Source organism: Ptiloglossa arizonensis, chromosome 7, assembly GCF_051014685.1.
Source record: "Ptiloglossa arizonensis isolate GNS036 chromosome 7, iyPtiAriz1_principal, whole genome shotgun sequence".
Taxonomy (NCBI): domain Eukaryota; kingdom Metazoa; phylum Arthropoda; class Insecta; order Hymenoptera; family Colletidae; genus Ptiloglossa; species Ptiloglossa arizonensis.
In genome coordinates, this window is record NC_135054.1 from 7,475,587 (window position 1) to 7,498,837 (window position 23,251).

At 38.6% G+C, this 23,251-nt stretch overlaps 1 protein-coding gene across 1 annotated transcript in view; it reads left to right on the top strand.

The window, feature by feature from the left end:
* Positions 1–23,251, top strand: part of LOC143149009 (uncharacterized) — a 68,825-nt gene that overhangs the window by 27,941 nt on the left and 17,633 nt on the right. The gene's annotated exons all lie outside the window — the stretch shown is intronic.

Sequence of the window (23,251 nt, forward strand, 5' to 3'; positions counted from 1 at the left end):
TCGTCTCGTTCCTATTCCTTTGACACAATTATTGTTCAAAGTTTACTCAAAATTTTTCGATACGATATATTTATAAAATCATCTCCTTTCTTCACTTTTTCCCCCTTAGTTTGCTTCTCCTTTGTTCATAAAAAAGAAAATGTAACCAAAGTTCGTAGCGTGCCGGTGTCCTAATTAACACAAATTCAAATCAATTTCGCAAAAAATTCACAACCCTTAACGCCGAATATTTTATAGTCCCCTGCCAACCATCTCTTAATCTCGTAAGAAATTTATTTTACATTATAGTTTGACATTATACCGCTGAAACATTTTTCACGTACCCCACCGACCATTTATCATGAATTTTAACCAGAGTGTGATGCTAGTTGCCTGAATTTTATGTAGATTATTAATTGAATATTATTTTATTCGGTATCCTCGTTATTCCCATTTCTTGTTACACTATTATCGCGTCCTCGTTACAGTACTTTATTACGTCAGGCACGTTAATTTATTGAACAAGTTACTTTGAAATAAGACCGTAGTTCTATTTTCATTACAGTGGAACCGAAACATTAATTTTGCATTGTGCTTCAAATGTGCGACGCGACGGTATTAATACATAATAAAATAGAGTAATCGTTTGATGTTCGTTATCTGCAAGGTACGTTCCACGTACGTCTGCAACATTATTCGATTATACGGGGTAAAAGTTATGGAAATTGTTTCGCCGAGTGAAAGAGTATTCGAAATAAAACACGCGTCTCTTATTGTGATAATCATTTACGTTAATGAAAACCTCTCTACGGTTAAATCGACGCTTCTCGGATACACCGTTCTCCCTGATTGATACACGTAAATGCGTATACCGTTATCGAGCTCTCTCTCATTTTCACTGGCATTACGTGCCTGTAATTATCAACCGCGAATGAAACAGATCTGATTACGCGAGCACGTAAACGCAGAATCGTCGCAATTTCGTACGACAAACCAGCACGAAACGAATCGCTCGGCTCGCGATGGAATTCTCGTTCCGTTCCGAGGGAACGGAGAAGAAAAATCAACTCGGACAGTGAACAGGAGAAGGAACAGCGCGAAAGAGCGCAAAGGAGAACGAAGCGCGCCCCCCGGTGGCGTACGATTTCAATATTAGCGAAAGATCGAGATCTCGATGCAGATAAAGTTAACATGCGCATCGGGCCACTTATCGTGATCTCGAGCGGACGGCGCTGCTGCTTAATTTGTTTACATGGCCGTCACTATCATTATGCGAAACACAACGTTACTCTATCCGTAGCTTATTAAGACTACACCGGGATATAATTTCTCGGCTTCCTCGCCGGAGATTATCGAATTTTCCTTATCGATCTAGACCGGCCGGGTAGATAGTTTTGGGCGAAGGGAACTCGACTTCCGCCATTTTATCAAAAAATTACCTACCCGAAGGATCTCTCTTTGACTGTGACAGGTGACGATCAATTTCTTCACCGGTGTGGAATATTGTCATCAAACGAGAGTGTCTCGCGAACGAAATTATTGTTAATAGTGCTCGCGAGAAACTGAAGCGATTGAATTTCATCATTTCGAATCTGACGGTAACGTCTATACGCGTACGTGTTATTTTAAAGTCGAATTATTTTGCGACGTGGTATACTTGCACGTGTTTGTCACATAGACGTGTGTTTGTGGAACTGTGCAATTTGTTGAGAATTACTTGAAAAGATGTTATCAGTTAGCGAAATTCGAACAGAAACTCTGTTCAAATTTCAGGTTCGAAAGGGTTAGTAAACGACATTGATCGATTATGGTATTGTGCTCGGTGACACCACACTGTCGAAAGAGCTTCGCAGAAACGAAGAAATTGGATTTTCGTTCTCTTATTTATTTCACAAATCGGATTTCATGTGTCATTCGTCACATTCGTGGGTTTTCATCACATTTGTGGGTTTCCTTAATTTTAAAAAGATCGATTTTTATCCGTCGATACGTTTGTACTATATCAATAGATGAATATCGAATCGAACGACACTTGCAACAATTAGACATCTTTATCACGATTACTGATCATTTTTAAATTGTTTAAACTTTAAACTTTACGTGTTATTTTTATTGATCTCAAGAAGTGGAGAAATAATTTTTGCTTAAAATACATATTTCTACTATATTGCTTTAATTCGATCTCTTCTTACTTTGATCGAACTTTTTACATCATTCTAGATATTTTGTCACCAAATCAAGATTCAAATTTTTTACCGCTGTATTAATTACTGATCTAAACTTTGAAAAATCCAAACGATCTTGACACAAGAGATATGAAAATTCAAAGTACTTATCGGTTTGTTTCTACAAGGTAGCATACCAAAAGCACGTTAATTTACTCTCTTTTTTATTTCATTAATGGTACGAAAGAGATTTATGAACACAACATAGGTAGATGGTTTCAGGGGGCAACCACGACGAAAAAAGTTTTATTTCGAGGTTTTTGAAAGTCATCGAGATCATAAATTTTCATTAAATTGAATTTATGCGTTTCCTTTTACGATGTAACGATAGATGAAATCAAGAATCACACGCGATGACCTTGATAAATTGATACTTTTTTTTTTATTAATTATCGAAGTACTGCAATTTAAAATAAATAATTAACGCGTCTACTGCAATTAGTCAGAACATCTTTGAAAAGGCAACACGCTATGTCATTTCCTTTCAAAGAATTTATCGATGCGGATGGCCATGATTCCAAACGTTTATTAATATGAAATTAATACTATGTGAGAGAAAAATTGGCCATTATCTTTCGAGCTTGATCTTCGAAATATTTCGAACGCAGCAAACTTTATCGAAACGAAGAATAAGAAACAAGGTTCGAAAGTTTATTGTATTACTATAATAAACAATTTGATTTCACTTTAAAAAGAAGGCGATCTGAATAGCTTCGAAAAAGTTAACTTTGGCACAAAATATTTAGTTCGTCTCTCGATCATCTATCTATTTTTCACGAATTTTTTTTGCAGTATATTCCAACAAAAGATATTACGATGACTTGTTTCTATTGAATCACTCTGTATATGGTTATTTTAACAAAAATCCAAGCCCTCTATCTTTATCTTCCCTCTATCTCATTTAAAATTTCGAAACATTCATGATTGAATGTCGATTCAATTATTATACCGTTATTCGCACCTACAGTTCGCTCGTCGAGAGTAAACGTTTGGCTGTTAAGCAGTCGTATACATCGAGCCACCCTTGCTGCTCTTAAGTACACCTTGTTAGTTCCTAATTATCCTATTTAACGCACTGCTACCAAGTCATACGCAGACTCTACTAGAAACCTAGCAAAACACCCAACTGTGTTTACACGATCGCTGTTCGCATCAAGGGTCGTCAGACGCATACTCTCGAAACGCGAACTGTACATTGACCGCTAAACGTCTCTCAAAATATCAGATTTCGTTTGTAAATCGTAATTTGCGCATTTTTATTCATCTGGTGTTGCAAGGAAAAAAAATTTCATAAATTTCATAAATTTCACAAATTTCATCTTCCTCGATCCTCTGTCCACGATACTTGAACTTTCGTGGACTACCGATCGATTATCCACGTTTCGCAAGGAAGGATCACGGAGCAACGAAACGCATCGATCCGAGGGAGGAAGCGGGACCGCCGTCCTCGATTAACGACGCCCTACGCCGCGACTATATAATTTTTCAGCTGCGTTCCCCCGAACGAGAAAACGCAGGACCGTGTTTTCAGCGAGCAAAACAATGCCACGGCGGACTTCCTCAATTTACGCAACATCGATACGAACGAGCCGCGGCCGTGTATCGATTACGGGCCGGTAATCGACCGACAATTATTGCGCAACAATCCCACCGCAAATTTCCATACTCTTAGAAATTGCGATGCGTCGTTTCAATTAAACCGGCGATTTATTCCACGGTCCGTACGAGCACACGAACGCTTATCGGTACGCGCGTAATTGCGCCCCAATGCCCCGAACAGCGTCGGTGGGCCATAATTTACAAAAATTGAGGAACCAGCGAGATCGACGCGCCGCGGCCGCCCCGGCGCCGCGCCGCCGCGAAAAAAGGCAAACGGCAACCGTCCCCGGCGATAAATCAATAACGTACGCGCGTCCAGCTTGCTGAAATTTCGAGGACGGCGCGGTGTCGGTTAATTAAAATATTTTTCGTCGTTTCGCGTTGCTTTTGCCGGCCGAAATGTAACGGTTAATGCCAATTAAGTTGCCCGAGCGGGGCCGTAGATCACCGCCCGATACGGGAAACGCCAGCTTGGCCGAGTGATCTTCGAGTGTTCGGGGCTGGAAACTTCCGGTGCGCGGCGAAAACGAGCGAATAAAAGGGACGGAGAAATTACCACCGATCCGATGATCGTTAGCGTTCGATCTCTCGTTCAGAAGCTAAGGCTACGTGTTCAGGGTACAATTGTCGCGAGTTGCTCTCGAGAGTACTTCTCAACAGTGGAAACTGCGTTTGAGAGTGATTCTTGGATTCAAGAATGCAATCTTCTCGCGATAACTTTGCTCTCAAATGGACACCTCCAGAGCAGGGAAGATGACCCGATGAAATTGTTAATTGTATTGGAAAGGGACGTTTTAGTCGATCTTCGAAAGATCCACGCTGTCCATATTCTTCTTACACGTGGTGTTACACTTCCATTAAAGCAAGAGTTGTCTTTTCAGCTCCCAAATATAGTTTGGGCGTACTTCTACTCTCAAGATGTCCATTTGAGAGCGAAGCTATCGCGAGTTACCCTCGAGAATGTTACTCGCCAGTAAAATTGCATTCTAGAGTCTGATAATCATTCTCAAACTCAGTTTCCACTGGTGAGAAGTACTCTAGTTCAGAAACTAAGGCTACGTGTTCAGTTCAGAGTACAATTGTCGCGAGTTGCTCTCGAGAGTATTTCTCAACAGTGGAAACTGCATTTGAGAGTGATTCTTAGATTCTAGAATGCAATTTTCTGACGATAACTTTGCTCTCAAATGGACACTTTAAGAGCAGAGAAGTTGACTCGATGAAATTGCTAATCGTGTTGGATCAGACTCTTCTTACTGTTCATATCCTTCTTACACGTGGTATTATACTTTCATAGCAAGAGTCGTCTTTTTAGCTCCCAACTATAGATTGCGCGGGGCGAGTCATAGAGAAATTTAAATTTCGATACCGTATTTTAGGACGTTTTGCTATATTTATTATTATAAAATAAGAGCAACAAGGGCAGTCTCGAACGAGTGTGTTTTGTTACGTTTCTGTCTCCTGTTTTCATATTGGGAAGATATATTTGGATGTCTAGAAATAAATTGGGTGAACAAAAATATATCGAATCGTATAAATTGAATTTAATGCTAATCTAGTATCGACAGATACAAATAATTTGAAATAATTTTTGCAATTTACGTAGCTTTTGATTCAAATTTGTCCTAGTTGATTTTTATATTTTGTTTTTTGGTTCGAGTTTGTGTATTTTTCGATATTTTCATCAGTCTTGTTTCAATTTATTTGCTTGTCCTCTTAATTTATTTTCAAACGTGTAACTATGGTATCAAAAAGGAGGATGAAACATAATAAAATACACATACGAGTATTACTATAATGTATTTATCATTATAGTTACGAAAAATCTGAGAATAAGTATATTTATAATTTATCATTCTTACGAGATTATGAAAATGTGGTAGACTTTCCATTATTAAAAATTGGAAATATTGGAAAAACAGGAATATAATTGTTTTCCATAATCCGAGATTCATATCGATTTATAGCTGGGTTTGATAAATCGAAGCAACTCTCAATACTTACAGTCACAATGATGATTTGTTTCTTCGGTTCAGTTACGCTTTTCATAAATAATTTGAATAAAGCATTGCGAATCGACACATTATGAGATATACCGCATATCTATTTATATACTACTACAATTAAATATTTTCTAACACGATTATTTTGTATCAAATGTACACGAAAGATACAAATCTGTAAATGTAAGTAAATAATCGCAATATTAATATTTTGTATGAATAATGGAACAACGTGATCGAATATCTCACATTTTGTCATACGGAAACGGAAGTATGAAAAATTACGTACTTATTGGACGATATCGTACAATCGTTCATTCATTATTTATCTATCATTTCATTACGGGGGTGTTACACGTCACTTTGTTTCACATAAACGTGATAATTACGTATATCCTATAAATCAAATCTAACACTGTTTTAAACATAAAACGAATTTCTCGGGAATGAAAGCGCTTGTAACATTTCTGAATAAAGATGCAGTGCGTGAAATAGACAAGAGGAAATAAAGAAATTAAATTATTGTACTGTACTTGTATTTCATTCAATTTTCTGTTAAGCATTTCAACAGACAAGATCGCGTGATCCTTGTCAGCTTCCTAAAATACGCACGTCATCGGTTAGTCGTTAACAAGCTTAAACAATTAAGCTCTAATTACACGGTGCATTTAATTGGTACATCCTTGATTCCGTACACTTCGACATTCGAGAAATTATCGCGCAGCGTAATCGTACTCGCGATACTCCGAAGCAAAACAATTTTTCGCTCTGTAAGAACTGCAACAATTATCCGCGGAAGAATGCAAGTATGTACATCAGCACGGGTGAAAAAGGAACGTGATAATTCTATTTCCATTAGATTACCAAGCCCCGTAATTAAAATGATCTCGCAAGCACGTCCATCTATCGCAAAATCTCGGACAGTCCCGTGCGGAGAACCCATCGAACATGCTAATTATGATTTTTAAATCAGCACTTCGTATATACCGGTTAACTAGACTGGTCACTATCACAATGAATCTCGACGTGTTCTTATAATTTTCGTGGAATTATTGCACGATCAACGCGGTCTCGATCTCTAATCCGCCGTTTATCTAAAATTCTAATTTCCATCGGGATTAATGAAACGTTTGAACCGTCACGCATAATCGGCGACCGATCAGACGTTACGCGGATTGATGCTAGCGTTTCATTAAGGAAACGAACACTTTCGATGTTTCTTTCGTTTTTGCAATCACTTTCCGCTTTCATAGCTATTGTTTTTATCGAATGAAGTACAACTAGGCGGTGATCGAACCTGTTACGTTTCTTTCTTTTTTTTCAGGACATCGTGAGAATTATTCAAGATTTTACTATTTCGTAAACGACGAATCGTTTCCTTCACTTTGACCAATAAAGAAGTCGTTACGTTTTAACGAGCGTTTTCCCAAATGATTGTTACGCGTTCGGAAATCGTGGACAACGTGGTTTATCTTCAATGTTTCATTTCTGACAAACACGACTATAATCGAAACAAAATCGATCGTTCGTTCAAGATTACTTTACCGATCTTGAATCACGGACGATCCTTAGCTTTACGCAATGACAGCTTGTCTCTCTGTTTCAGAGACAGGAGTACCACTTTATATATAAAGTGTACATACAAGAACGACTATTTAAACAGAATAATTCAAAGAAAGTAGAAAAATGGAACAATTTCTTCCAGGAGAAATGATCCAAATGTTTTCCTTATCGTTTAAAAGTATCTGCACGCGTAAAAGAATTATCTATATAAATAACTTTTCCGAACATTTAACATCGAACAAAAGTCATGCACTTCCATGGCTATATTTTTACTTAATTGTCATTTGAAAAACAAGTAACGTATCTTCGGATTGCTACACCATTTGTGGATTGTTTGTATTCGACGCGGTAACGTAACGCTTCTGCGTGCAAGTTCGTTATGTGAACTTAAAATCGTCGGACCATGACGAACTTGTTTTCGTCGCGAGCCAATTTTCATCGAAGAGCATAATTTCGTAAATAACAATAGCTTTCCACGATCCATCGAAGAAAAATCATCGTTCGAAGACGCTTGGACAGTCCCCTTATCTAGTTACCTTTTTCTCGCCAGCCTCTTGGAAGAGTGGCTTCCTCTTCCCATGCATTACGCTGCACAGCCACCCCCGGAGGGGTCTCTGGTTTCTTAATGCCGGCTATACGCAGCCAAGGATTGCACGCGAAGGTATTAATATATAATTAACCGGCCTGGTTGTAGATCGTATCTGAAAACCTCCTTATCGACCAGCAGGCCGCCGATACCGGGGCTACCCATATTATGCGAAGACCCTTTACGTGGCTTCGTACCTCGTTCGACGAGCTGCTGCACCGCTGCCGGCGTTTATTTTTCTTCTTTCTCCTCCTCTTCTTTCCTCCCGTTCTTCCTTTCGTGCCTTTTCTTAGCTCCGTTTTTTTCGTGTCTCGTTTCTTTTTTTTTCCCCTTCGTTTTTTGGTCGATGGTACACGGCGCAAGTTCCTGCTTCGAAAATCGCGGAAAATTGCCAATGCGTTGTTTGCGACTGATCGCTAAGCTTTCAGCGAATTGTCGCAACTGAGGAGAATTTTGGGAGAACACATGGGAGAAATTTAACTATCGGGGTTCACGGTTGCGTGTTTCTTCTCTGACGCTTTCGTGGATTTTATTTTATTTTGAATGAAAAGAACGTAATTACTTTTTTTTTGCAGAATAGAGTAATTGTTTAGATTTCGTGGAAAGCTGTCGGTGCATTGCTCGCGACTGATCACTGATACGTTGATGCACCATTGCTGCCACTGTCGACGAGGTAGAGGTGAACAGGCACGGAGAGGTTTAAGAATTACTATGTATTCTTGCGTGTTCGTTCCTCGATTGTAGATTCCCTTCGTTGTAAAAATAAATTATTTTCTTTAAACGGAAGATGGTAATAGAATAACTTAGCCGATTATTCCAGTTCGTTGCACCGTTTTCGTTGCATGGTTGCGCAAAGTTGATATTTCTTCCAGTCGGTAACGACGAGAGGGAGAAGAGTTGTTTCTTAGAAACTTTGAATATTTCTTGCATATAAATGCATTTGCATAGAATTTGGAATCGTCCCTTTCGTGAAACTTTTTCCAAACCGATGTTTCATATAATAAAGTAGATCTCGTTGAACGCAACAGGTTGACGAATATTATTGACAATTTTCATTCGCAGGGATTCAAAAACTGATCTATTTTAAATTCCCGTGTAAACTAGCGTAGTTTTCCTTCCTTAGATAGGCTGATTCTGAAATTAGTAATCTTCGTTTGAAAATCAGAGAAAAATGCCCACAGAACATACATTTAAACCTAAAATCTTGCCAATAGAAGCTGAAAAATGAAAAATTCTCAAGAACCTAAGGCGAAGTTGAACGAATTTTAGTAGAACAAATTTGGAAACGTACACCCAAGATCGAAACACAAACACGAGCCAAGTGATCTTTGAACGAAGTAATCGACTCGTGGCGTCTCGTTCTTAAAAAATTGGTGTCGTTTCGTATTACCAATTTGTATCGGTACAGTTTCGACACTTCCTCGAGAACTTGAAGCACAATAGCGGCGCACCGTGTTTGCGGGTATTTAACGGTCAATCGAAGGTAGTCATTACGCCGAAGTTAAATTGGGCCGACTGACGTTCTTCCACGGACGATGGGCTCGCACCTGTCGATGGAGCATAGTTTCGTCTCCGTTACGGAGTGTCGATCGTTTGCTTTTTTTCTTCGCGTTTTAATTAAACCCCTTTAATACGCGAAATTTTGCCGACGTCTTACAAGGTGTTGCGTGTCGCGGTATACCTCTCGCATCCGGATTAGTTGTCGTTCGATCACCGATAAGATTTTGATCGGGAACCGGGTGCTTTAAATCACACTGTTCGCCACGGTGTAACGGGGTACACGTATTTCGGTGCAATAAATTTCCATTCGGCGGCTGTTTCGTTTTAACAGATGTCCGGACCTCTCTAAAATTCAATTGGCGTAATACGCGTGACCTGGTCCCCGTTGCTTGGATAGACGACTAATAAAAAGAATACTAATTCACGTAATAAAGCTCCGCATCCCCCCGTATCTACTCTCCAGGAACGAGATACAGTCTGTTAGCTACACAATCTTCCGAACCATCGTTCGAATTACATGGATTCTTGACGCACACTGGTCGCGGTAGGTTGGACCGGCTCTCTTATTACTCTCGATATTTAATTCAAGATCGTCCAGCCAGAGGCGCGGTGGCTCGAGCAGAGAAAAGGGCGAGGGGAGAAGGCATCGAAGGGTTGCTCGGAGGGTTGGAGGGGCTCGGAGAGGGGCACTGTAACCGGGCGTCAGGAGGATTGATGGCGTCTAGATGCAAATGCAGTCAGTCTGGCACGCAAGCAACGTATCCACCTACCGACGCCTTATGCCAGTTAACGCCTTACAACTTAATAATCTTGTTCGTTCTCCCATCTCTTTCGTTCTCGCGTTGCTTATTCCTATTCTCCCTTTCTTCGCCGTCTCTATCAACCCTCGAGATTTCCTTCCCTATTTCTGTCTCTCGTTCTCAAACTTTTCTATTAAATTTGTTCGTTTCTTCGATCATTCCATTTCTATCCTCCACCCTTTCATCCCTCTGGATATTAGCGAGTCTGGACGCTTCGAATATCTGTTGTTCCGTTCTCGATGTTCTCGTTACCTCAACCGAACCCGTTTATCAACACCCTGTCGCTCCAATTCCGTCTTCCAATTTTGATAATTAAAATATCGATCCGTTTTTTTTTTAGTTTCTCTATTCACTCGTTGTATCTATTTCAATATTTTCTTCTCTCGACAGCCTCCACCCTCCAATTGCATCTTTTCTTCTCCGTCTCTCTTGTTGGCCGAAACTCGTTCTCGCTTATGTAGGATACACTTTATCGCTCTCTAGCGTTGGTTAAATTACTTTATTAACCCTCTTTTCTCGAGGTACCCCCTCGGTGGCCCTCTCGTGAAACTAGAACGGTTCCGGTGATCGAGCCCGACGGGAAGGTGGAGAAATGATCTAATGGACGAGGATCCTTCAGTTCGTTAAACACCGCGGTAATTAAGTTTATATTAATGTTTCGGGAGATCCGAGATATTGCGACCCGTTTGTATATACGAGCTTGTAAGATGGCTGTTGTAGGAAATTAATTGTCCGCCGCTAGGCGAACGCGGCCTCGACGAGTCGCGCGGAGAGTGGCTTGTAATTAAGATGTTCTTCGTAAACGTTGCGCCAGAGAAAGTCGTTTGGCTTCTGGGCGTCGTGATATTTTTTCGAATTTGGAATTGATTCCTCGTTCGGATCGATGCGCATCGCGTTCTTCTTACTGTCCGTTCGGCCACTTTGCCGTTGATAGATGGACGTTTCTTCGGTGCTGATTGTCTTCGCTATATTATCTCGGAAGGGTACGCGTTTGAAACGAGAAAACGAAGAAAACGGCAATGTAATCAGAAACACGTCAAAATGGTTAAAGTCTTAACTCGGCGTTACAGAAAACGTTTGAACGCCGAGACGATAGATGGAGTTCGTAGAATCGACTCGAATTAATCGAATCATTTCAACGCACGTTCGAATCATACGGTTGGGAATTTCAGAAGCTTTGAATATAGCGATGCTAATATTTCGTGCACACTGATGCTTTCATTTTGTCGTTAATGGGGACAAAAATGACGCAGAAATAACTTTATACGATATCGAATTTGAATTTGATCTCGGATTATTTTAATTGTTCAATCGAAGGAGGTTGGAAATAATGGTTCGTGAAGTAGAGTTTGAGCGAAGTAGTTTTGCACCGAGAAAACCAGTTTTGAAAAATTGTTTTCTTTATTTATTACATTATATTTAATATTCGCTGTTGGATAAAAATCAGTCAATAAAGAGAGTTTATAACAAACAAAGCAGACGTGATATATTAAGTAATAATATTCCAAATAGAATTTTTGAGAATAATCGAAAATTATCTCTTTCTTGAACCAAGGATGTCGAAATCTTTATCCGCACTTATATGCATTTATAAATCGATGGATAGTACACGAATAATTCAGTCGAATTTACTATTACATTTTTGAGTGACATTTACAAGTAACACTTATTTCCAGATATTGAGTAGATAATTCTCAAAAGCTCAACGTTATCTTCGTTTCCTTGCACGATCTTCGATAATCTTTTCTCTCGAGAGTTGCATTATCCTCTATACCTATTTCTTAAACATTTAACGCAAATTTTCATACCGATTCGTTATGTTTTACGAAAAATATCTTGCATCCCTAATTATAGGAAGAGTTTCCCCTCGAGGATCCGTAACAGACTTGAAAAGTTGAAAAATAAACTTATACTTTTCAGAATTACTCGAAGAAAGCTATTTGAGTCGTTAATGATCTACTTAGCGTATAATGATGTCAGAAATACTGGGAAGCATTCGACACAGCTGTCACTCGTGATTACTTAATATCGTTCGAACGTTCAAAATGACACAGTGGAATGTACCGAACCTGTAATTTATCGTTATAAATCAGGCGTTCGTAGAGTCCACCACGATTTCGACCGAACTGGTCGCCGACACGAAAAAGAAGTTCGTGCACGGTCACCACGGTGGAAATTCGTGTTGCATCCCTTTCTGGGTAGAAAGTGGCGGTCTCGGGGGTGCCAGAATGTCGTTCCTAACGCTAATTACGTCGTTGACTCTCACTTAACAAGAGACTACCCTCTAAATGGAGGGTTGCGTCCTGCAGCCAACCGGACCGGCGGTGCTTGCCAACCTGGTGATTACGAAACTCGAATTCACTTCTAAATTACATCCGTCGTAAATGCTGTTAAAGCACGTGCAACCGTCCACCTTACGGGACGTCGTCGGAAGCTGACCGCGAATTTTCGTCGAATCGATTTATCCAATGCCCTTTAACTTCCGTCTACGCAACTTTTGACTACCGTGTAGTTTACAAATCAACGCTGGGTAGAATCGGGAAACATTTTCATTCATCGATCGAGTAACGAAGTGGAACAGAATTAAATTAAATCTCTTAAGTAGAGACAGGTGAATAGGTGTACGATACTTTCAAGAATTAAGATTACAAGAATTAGATCGGCAGGTATAGAATGTTTTCGTTCTTTTTTATCGGGAAATTACAACAATACATTCTTAAGTCTACGATTGTAATATAAAGAAATTTCTTTTGTTCCGTAATGTGCCTTTCTTCGTTATTACCGGTCACTTTGCGTATCTTTAGCAACTCGATCGAGAGTTTGTTGGCTTCTAGGATGCCAATAATTAACGCGACGTAATTTTCATCGTGGGTTACAACAGGAGAAAAATTTGTTGAATTCTGAAAGACTTGGGTTGAATTTTAAACAATAACGATTCTTGGTGATTTCGTTGAGTCGAATAATAAAAACGGTTCAGATTATCTTAGTTCGAGAAACGGTGCTTACCGACAGGATATAAAAGATCGATCGTTTCGGTATATTTAACGAAACGTTAAAGGCATGTACCGATCTCTTGGTGAATCGAATACCACATTCTGTTTCCGATAAATTCGTATGAAATCCCAGTCGAAGAGAAAGAAACGAAAACCAATATCTGTAACGAAAAGCCTCGACGAACAATCAAAATTTCTACCGAGCCAAAGTTCCTTCGTTGAAGCATCGCATCGGAGTTTCGATTAAAATTGTTAATTAAATCGTCACGCGGGCAGTTACGATTGAAGACGCTCATTAGAACCCGTACAATGTACAGGGCTGGAAAATGGGAGCCGTGCTATTAAGTTTAATGTCATTATGAAGGTGTCAAGGCGCAGCGGCGTCGTAAAACGTGGCGCGGAAAAATATTCCACGCGCGTCGTGTATTCGGCCTCCGGTTAATTACGGTTTAATTGCACGTTACGTCGCCAGCAACAGACAGCCGATCGCCTTCTTTCATTAAGAGATAGACCGTAGCCGCTCGCGCGATGCACTCTTACTCGGGAATAAAATCTCAATTTTCTTGGCCGATCGGCTCGGTCCCGTCGGTCGTGTTCGGTCTCGTCTTCGAGAACACGAACGCTTCATTGGGGAACGCGTGACGCTCCTGTACAGTTTCGCGAAGATTTATTGCGCACGAGCCCGCATGACGCGGTTCGCGAAACGAACGGACCCGATCGTCTTCGGTTTAAAAGGGAATCGCTCGTTTCGTTGCGTTTTCGCATTCTCCGACTGGTCTCCAGCACCTGGTGTCACCGACAGACGCCGAGGAATTTGCATGAAATTACGCGCCCGACGCGATTTATCGATATTATATTCAGCGACGCGCGGTTTTGTTTAGGTAATTGAAAATAATAACTTATAGCGAGGTATCGAAATTTATGGAATATTAGTTTCGAGAGGATGGTGCGACGTATTTAACCGGCGACTGGAAACATCGAACGTGGACGTTAAAAAGGATCCAGGATATTTATATTTAAAATAAACGGAAGGAGCGAACAGATATTTCTCAGGAGGGAACTTGGAATTTTGTGCCGTTCGAAGGATTTCACGCAGTCTTGGCTAGTCGAGAATATTTTGTTCTCGAACGCGAAAGCTTGACAAACTTTATTTGTAATTTCAACGTGTATCTAGTTTTCCTACTTTTAGTACGAGGAATGGAATTCTATAATTTTGAGGAACGAGCAAGTCTTACACCGTATTTTTATTTCTAAAATAATTCTAAAATAATTCTAAAATAATTTTCCTTCGTATAGATATTGCAATTGTAAAATATTACAATAAGTACAAATATTTTCTCTTTCGCCTGGCACAAATTTTTCTACCATTAATGTACATATTGCCTAACCAAATATCGCTAATTTTCAAAATCATTTTCTTTTCATAAAGCTGATCTTTTCGACAATTGCTCTAATTGCTCGCATTTCGACTCGTAAATTCGATGCGAAATCGTCATATTTTTTAGACAGAGACATAAGCGCGACGCACTCTTTTACTTCCGTTTTAAATTTCACGTCGAGTGAAAACATATCACAAGCGAATAGACGCTCCACTGAATTAATAATTATACTCACAAATGCACGGCGCGCATAGTAATTTCGAGTGCGCCAACGTCTCGAGTGTAATGTCAGCTTGACAAAATAAAACGCCTCCCTTGGAGTGTTCGTGTGAAACGGGCGAAGGCACGTCCAAACAAATAATTTCGCCAATTCTGGAACACCGTGTAATTGACGTACACACGTGAGAAGATAATAAAGGCGGGAATGAAATTCGAAGGTGCAACCCTTTTAACAATTGACTGAAATTAATCGTGCAGTCAGGGTTTCGTGAACAGAGGCAATTTCCGCTTTATATCCAGCAGAATTAATGTTCCGTCGATGCTTTTAAATGACAGCCCGCACACACAACCGTATATATCTGTTATTACGATTAACGTGTTTGTTCGAATGTGAGGTAATCGGTATAATTTTCACGGACTGCCACTTTCGAACGTGATCTGAACGACGAAAAATACACAGACGTATTAGTTTTAAGAATCTAAGAAACATTCGATCGAATCGAATCATTTAAAAATTCTACGATACTTTTTAATTTCTTCCAAGAGTTTCCAAGAGTTCTTCGTGTTCGAATGACACGAGCTTTCATTTTTAATTCTGAAAATAATGTTTCAAAGACTGTTTCATCATCGAAGTGAAGTAAGTTATGAAAAAACCTGGAACGTCTTCAAATTTTTATAAAGTCAATGTGCAGTCAATGTGATAACAACGAATTGTAGCCAAAGTGCAAAATAACACATGAGAAATGATAAAATGTTGTATCAGGTCGTTCCATAAGTCTTCGTACAGTACATTGTACTGTGGGAACTTTTGAAAAGAAATGGGAATACAATCGGGTTTTCGTCGATCGTTGAAGGGAATTCGAACGTGGTCAATATTCGTCAATTATAAATGAACGAAGAAAAGCAATTTCACATTAGACAGTACCTGCCTTTTGAAGTTAATAAACGAGAAATGAGAAGAAGAAAGACTAATTGTCGACGAACTTTACGACAGAATTTATTCGATAATTTTTCCAAGATCGAAAAAATTAAGAAACTGAACATATTGAAATTGATACGGAAGTAATATTTGAAAATAAACCAACAGACACACGAAGAGGGCACCGAGAAATTAATCTAGTCGATCGTGCGAGCAGATGATCATTTCGTAGATGATAAATTATTTCTGTAAAATCGTGCATCTATGTTTGCCTGAAATATAATTTACACGAGTACAAAAAAAAAAAAACGCAAATGTTTATGAAACGACCTTATACAACGCACGTTTTACCCATTCGCCGTTCCATTTATCATAGGATTATTTTAGAAAATTCGAAATGTATCTCCCTGGACGAGACACCAAACGGATTATCGTCCGAGACATATTGAACTTTCTACTTACTTTCTCGTTCATTTGAGCGCAATTCAACGAACTGCGTCAATGAATTCCGCGTCACGGATCTCTAAAGACGCACGACCACGCGAACTTTCGATGCGTTAAAATCGCCGGCTGCGCGGACCAAGGATCTCGATACGACACGGCACATAAATACACAAAAGTGTTTTGCAATTAGGGCGGGTACATGTTGTAATTTCGATGTAATTGCGCTTCATTTTCGGACATTTGTACGCCTGACGTCGGTCGCCATTAAACCCTTTGAACTTGCACGGTATTTAGCGTCTCATCTGGAACTTTGTTGCTCGTTCTATCGACACTTTGACAAAATAAAATGGGAGTGTGAAAAGAGGAAAATTGACAAAACAACAATGAAACGTTTTGCGCAAATTGGAAGTATAGATGCAAATATTTCGTACACGATTTTCTTCTCGAGAATATTCAATTCGAAGGTCTATAGCATGTCGTTCCTCTTGAATTTTATTTACGAAATCATTTATTAGAGAAATGTTTTATCATGTGTATAATTCAAATTGTCTGTAATTAGGAGACCGTATCAAGCAGGTGTTTTGAGGAACTGGATGTGCGGAACACATTATCATAATTCAGCAATTTGAGAATTAATAAATTAATGCGTTATCGATGCTGCATTTCCTTGAGATACATAATAAGTCATTTTTTGCAAACATGGACGGAGATAATGGTATGTAGCAAGGTCTGTTCGACAGAATTTGATTATTAGTTAAGTGTACACCGTAATAAAGTTTTCGAAATTTTTTCGACAATTGTACGAAACAATTTGATTTTTGTACGAGAAGTAATCTCCACTTCGATTATGTGTACTGCAATTTTTAACGTATGTTGCATGTTTCAATGAATAGAAATTATAACAAAAGAGTGAAACTGTTTCTGTTGCGATTGGCAATTTTCAACTTGCAATTTTCTGTTGGGAAAGAGAGTTATAATAGGATTAGAACGAAAAGAGAAATTCAGTACAATACATTCTAATATTAAATTTACAAGTATATTATGGTTACGAGTGTTTTTTTAGCATTCGTGAAGGTAGTTTGAGAAATTTTATTTTCACATTCAGTTTCCGTGAAAGGAGAGACAGTAATTCATACAAGGTTTTGATATTGCAACATTTTACGATATTATATTGTAATTTTTCTTCATAACAATTTTATATTAATAATATAAAATAATTTAAAATATATTTTACTCTATAACATTGTTTTTTTTTCGCCAAAAATAACGCGTGTGTGTTTAGAATATTTGACAATAACACTCTAAAATATTTTATAGTTGAAATAATCTTTTCCAACGATGAACTGTTTCTACATCAATCTGTTTCTTCATCTTAAATCATTGGTGGCCCCGGTAAAAGAGTTTAAGAGATTTTAACTTAAAAAATAATGCAATAAAGTATTAACAACACTAATAACTAATATTATTTGACATTTAACATTATTTATCACTATTCGTACAGTTCTTCTTTCGCAGTATGGAACTCTCATCGGTGTGGAAATTAAAAAATTGTAATATTTCTATGTACGGATTTTTTTATTTGCGTTTTATTATCACAAAAATGTTCTGAAATTGATTTCTTTCTAATGGCGGCCAAAACGCTTATTCTACTTATGTGCCGAAAGCAATGCGATTTCGGACAGTTAAATACGTTAAAAAATTAACACGATGATGCACAACCATCTATTTAATTAAATTTCGTGTAAAATATATAAATTACCAAAGAAGTTCTATCATTTGAAGAATGCTTCCTCAAGCATTTATGTCTCCCTATTGGTTCGAATAATGTAAATAAAAAGTATCTTGCAAATGTAAATTCATCACTTCTGAAAGATGCTATGTCTTATTGACCATTCTTTGTCGAAGCTATAGGAAATAAAGCTGTTGTACTTTCATAACGTCGCAATAATTGAAACATCGTAGCAGTATGATGCACGAGCAGTGGTGCATTATCCCGTATGCAAAGAAGACATTGTTTGGAAGATTGATCAAAGGTGATCTCGAAAACAAATGCTCCAAATACTCGTTCCATTCGTTCGAAAATCTTAGTTGATTTATACAATTTTTATTTCTTCTTGCAAATATTTACCACTGGATTAAAACCTTTGTTCTCGAGGTATAAAAAATACAAATTTATGCTAAAAATACATACACTCGTATATGTCTTCTCGTTCGAAAAAGAAAAATACTCAATGTTTATTTCGGATTAGATACTTCTCTCCTATTACGTAATTAATTTTTTTGGTTGTCTCGATAAAATAGGTTCGAACTTAAAAATATTCCTCGTTGGTTTCTTTTTTTTCAAATCGCCCCAGTGAAGGTGTAATGCGCCACTTTGCACACGACCTTGAACCATTCGATAACACTCTCAAACATTCTTGTTTGATTCCAGTGGAATGTTTCCTAATTGATCCCGATATTCCGCGAGTAATTTCGCGAAATTATCGAAAACCATCAGGGCCTATAGTCCACGAACGTCAGGGTCTGGGATCGAGCATCGATTACTCCCGACAGGACGGAGCCGATTGGGGCGTTTGCGGGAGTTTGCCGGCGTTTCGTGCGCGTTTATGGCGGTCCGCGCCGGATTCGCGACGACCAGCCGCGTTCTTAGCGTGGCGTAATTGCATGATGATACGTTCCGGCCATGTTGGGCCCCTAACGACGCACGCGACCCTACACGGTGCCCCTTTTTCCCGACGCGGATGTCTTATTGCCCGACCGTGTGGAAATTAAAGCCAAACAGGGCTTCCCGAATTGGCAGGAATGACCACGAATTGGTACTTATTGTTAGACCCTATTGGGCGATGGGTTCATTTCCTTCGATTTTTACCAACGCGACGCTTTGTAATCTTGAGCCGCGTAGCATCGTTATTATTACGATAACTACTAGTGTACAATAGGGAGATGTTAATAACAATGCAATCGTTAAGCGTTTTTACACCATGTATCCGTCGTTTGTTTGTTTTTATAGCTTTTGCTCGGGGTCGATACCGTGTTTAGAAATGGCAGCTTTTTGTATCCAGTGATACGTAACACCTTAATCAACTGCTGCACGGTGGGCCATGTGCGAGGTATTACTTCTTTATTTTTCTTTTTCCCAATCTTTGGGCTTCGAAAAGAATTTAATCGTTTCGGCGAACCGTAAAATATAGCGGAATAAATGTAATGTGTTTTTAATGCACAAACACAGAAGCTGCTATCGATGGTTTCGTTTATAGAATTCTTCAATATAAATTTGTGTTCCGACTTAGAAATTAATTTCTCGTTGCTTCTCGATATAACTAAATAGAATGTTCTTCTCAATTGTATATGTCAAATCAAATATATGTATTTTTCTACTTGTATGAGTATATTTTCTTATTTTAAACATGATCAATTTCTCTCAGTTACTACCTGATATAAGTCAAGCCAAGTTTAAGCGCGTCTCTGTCTAGTTTGAACATGGTTTAACGTAGCAAACGTACCGAGTTTGTAACTACTGATGTCGAACGTCACATTTCGATTTGATATTACTTTTCGACGCAAGATCCCTCGTCCGATTTCATTCTCGAAACTATTGCCATAAAAAGAAAAATATATTCACGAAATTGCTCCTTAAGAAAATATTATATTTCGAAGTTCCGGAAGACACAACCTGGCCTTTACCGGGGGAAGATAATCCTTCAAGCTGCCACCGTGTACAGCTGGATCGGTCGTATATTATGGAGTATAGATTATCAATAATGAGCGGACCGATCGATATCCATCGTGGTCTCGATTGGTCAACTCATGGCGAGCGAGGGAGAGAGAACGAGGTAACTGCCGGATAAATAGCGTCTAATTACGCTGATTAATGCGCGACTGGATGATTTCTTTCCTACCTTTCTGACCACGTCAACGACGACACGGCCGATTCTTAAACATTATCGTCGATTGGTAAATTTTAATTGGACAAAAAGGCTCCGATGAGAATACCTAAAAGATCTCGATACAACCGAGCAAATCAAGTGACCCGACGCAATAAATGGCAGCTGGAGTGTTTGTGCCGAAAGTAATTTGTATTCGCGGCGGTTTCTTGCCAAAGTATACTTCTCGCGAATGTTAGTTTTCGGATTTAATTACTCGAGTATTACGGAACGCACGAAATATTCCGTTACGTAGAAATTTAATTAACTTCTCCTCGATTTGGTGAGTATCGATCGAAGTAAATGTAAAATAAATTACTCTACCTGACAAAATTAATATGTTGTTCAATTTTTGCATTTCTACATCGCGACAATCTTTGAATTTATATCAACGATGTACAAATTGTGCATCAAAAATGTAACAAAAAAATACTCCTTTTATTAACTTCGATATGAGAAAATATAGTATCAATTACATTATTTTTATAACACGTGACGTACTCTACGTTGCTGCGATGTAAATTTTAAAATATTTTTCATCTTTTGTACGCTATAGAATAGTATTATATATTGCTCGATATTATAAAATTTCAGTTTCGATGGTCACTATAGGAAATCGCGGCAGGTAAAGTCAAATTTGTTTTAAAATATTCTCAAATATTTATTTTACAAGCTTGTCAAAGTTCACATATTTTTAAAGTCTGTTAATATTGTTTTTATATTATGGACGTAATTACTTTCACGGTAAAATAATTCTGACGGTGATTACGATTCTGATATAAAAACTACATTAATTGGCTTCAAAGAAATTTTAACTTTAATTAATCTGTTAAATAATTTTGGGGTTATTTTTAAATAAATTTCATCTTACCTGTTATCAAATTTTAGGGCATGTTGCCTGGAACAGTCTCTGTTTTTTAAAATGTCTGATAACGTTTCAGCAGAGATATATATCTGGCAAAAATTGGCCTTGTCAACAAGACAGTGGTTAATTACTGAAAAAATATGAGGTGATCGGAATTACCCCAACAGCTGGTCGGAATTACCTTATTTTTTCGTTCATCACAATTTTCACCAAATTGCCGATCACCCCACTTATTACTTTTCAAATTTAACCTAATATTTTTTACTCTCAGTGTATCGTACCCAAGGGTGTAATCCATATTTATAGCAATTATTAGCCTAGGACCTTTTTCATACGATAAATACCTACGTTGCACATTAACGTTCATTGTACCCTAAGCCCGAGTACATACATTTTTAATATCCGAGCACGTTTCACGTTTAAACGAGTAAGTTTCCAGAACGTATCGAATCTCACAATTATAGTTCAGACATAACGAAGACGATACCGATTTTCCAATACTAACAATCCAAACGTTATATCCGTAACCGACAGTTTCGACAGTAGATATAAGAAAAATTCTAATCCCGATAATAATTTCCTAACAACGAAAAAAATACACCCTTTGATTCGTTACTCGTTTAATAAAAAAGACTCTATGTCACATTAAACGAATAAAAATCTATTCGAAATAGTTTCGTTCGGTCGAGCGAACGTTGGAGATAAATCTCTGCGCGGTGTTTTCGTTTTTACGATCGTTGTTTTTCGTGTAAAATTTTATCCGTCTCTGTACCACATCCATTTCGCGGTCTCGCGTTTGCCATCCGGTAAATCAGGTACGCGTAATTTCTCGCGCGAGGCCCTCGAAAGTAAGGATTAAGATAAGGGATACGAGGAAAGAAGCGCGGCGTAAAAATCGCGAGGAACCGTAATACGTATGTTTGTCACAGGAAACTTGGTAAGCGGCGGCTCGTTCGTAATGACGACTTTGCGCGCCTCATGACGGATTATGAATACAAATTACTCTCGGCGCCAACATAATTTTAATGGGGGGGTAATTCATCACGATAGGACGCCGCTGTTCGCTCGAATTCATCTTTTCCATCGGTACGACCGAAGAACTTCGTCGGAGGTGGTGTTTAAACTAATTGTCCCTGCACGTGAGAAGCAATTTCCAGCACGGTCGTCGAGCGCTCGAAATGTCTTCGTTCAGGGCGTGCAAAGCGGAATAAAAAGCTGCCCGGTACCAGAACGGGAACGAGCTAATTCAATATGAATGAATCTACGAATACAAATCACCGTGTAACGCAGCGTCTTTTCCAGTCTTCGATACGGGGAATCGCAAAATGATCGCAAAAACTACGACACTCGATCAAATGACGTTCAACCGATGTGTGTATGCTTCCTTAATAAACCCTCGACACTTACAATTACCTCGATCGCTCTGCGAAACGTCGATCTTTTACGTTTCGTAGGTAATTTACAGCTTCGTTGAGGCACACCTTCCCTTTGAGCGCTAACAAACCGAATCGCAGAGAGGTTTCTCAAATGTTCACAAATTACCGCGCACGGTGGAGGAATAATTAAGGAACTTTCTGAAAAAACGGTCTGTACGAATCTATGGACCATTTTTCGGTAAATCGTCTTTACTCGACCGCCATGTATCTAACAATCTTTTCCCAAAATTATATTTTAGTATTCCATTAATTAAGATTACGACAGGATTTCTAGTATTATCGTTGAACTTGCAACAGACGAATGATTGTTTTTACGTTGACAATAGATTCACAATGGTCGATTCGTTTCTCCAATGGCATTATTGCGAGCAATAAATTCCTATTTTACAGTTCATGGAAGTAGATCTTCGAGAGCTGTTTAGTTATCGATTCAAACGCAACTATGAATCCATACAAACTGAAATAAAGACTTCCAACGCGATTTATTCGATTCGTTGATTCGTTTTATAGGTTCTTTTCTTAGAAAACACCCCAATTAAAGACCGTTTTTTACATTCCAGAATGAAGTTTGAGCGAGTTTGACGTGGTTTTATGAACCATAAAAGTGTCGTTTCTTGTGTTTTACGACAATCTACAGATTTTTTTATAAATTGGCGTTATTGGACTGTCGTCGGTGATCATATTCAACTTTAACGACACGTAAACGTTGTTACTCGTATTCGCTCTTGTTGCATTCATCGTTTTAACTTTCAGCATGTTGGAAATGTAGTTCGTATCGTAGTTTTCAAAAATATTACTAATTAATACCAGAAAAAGTGATT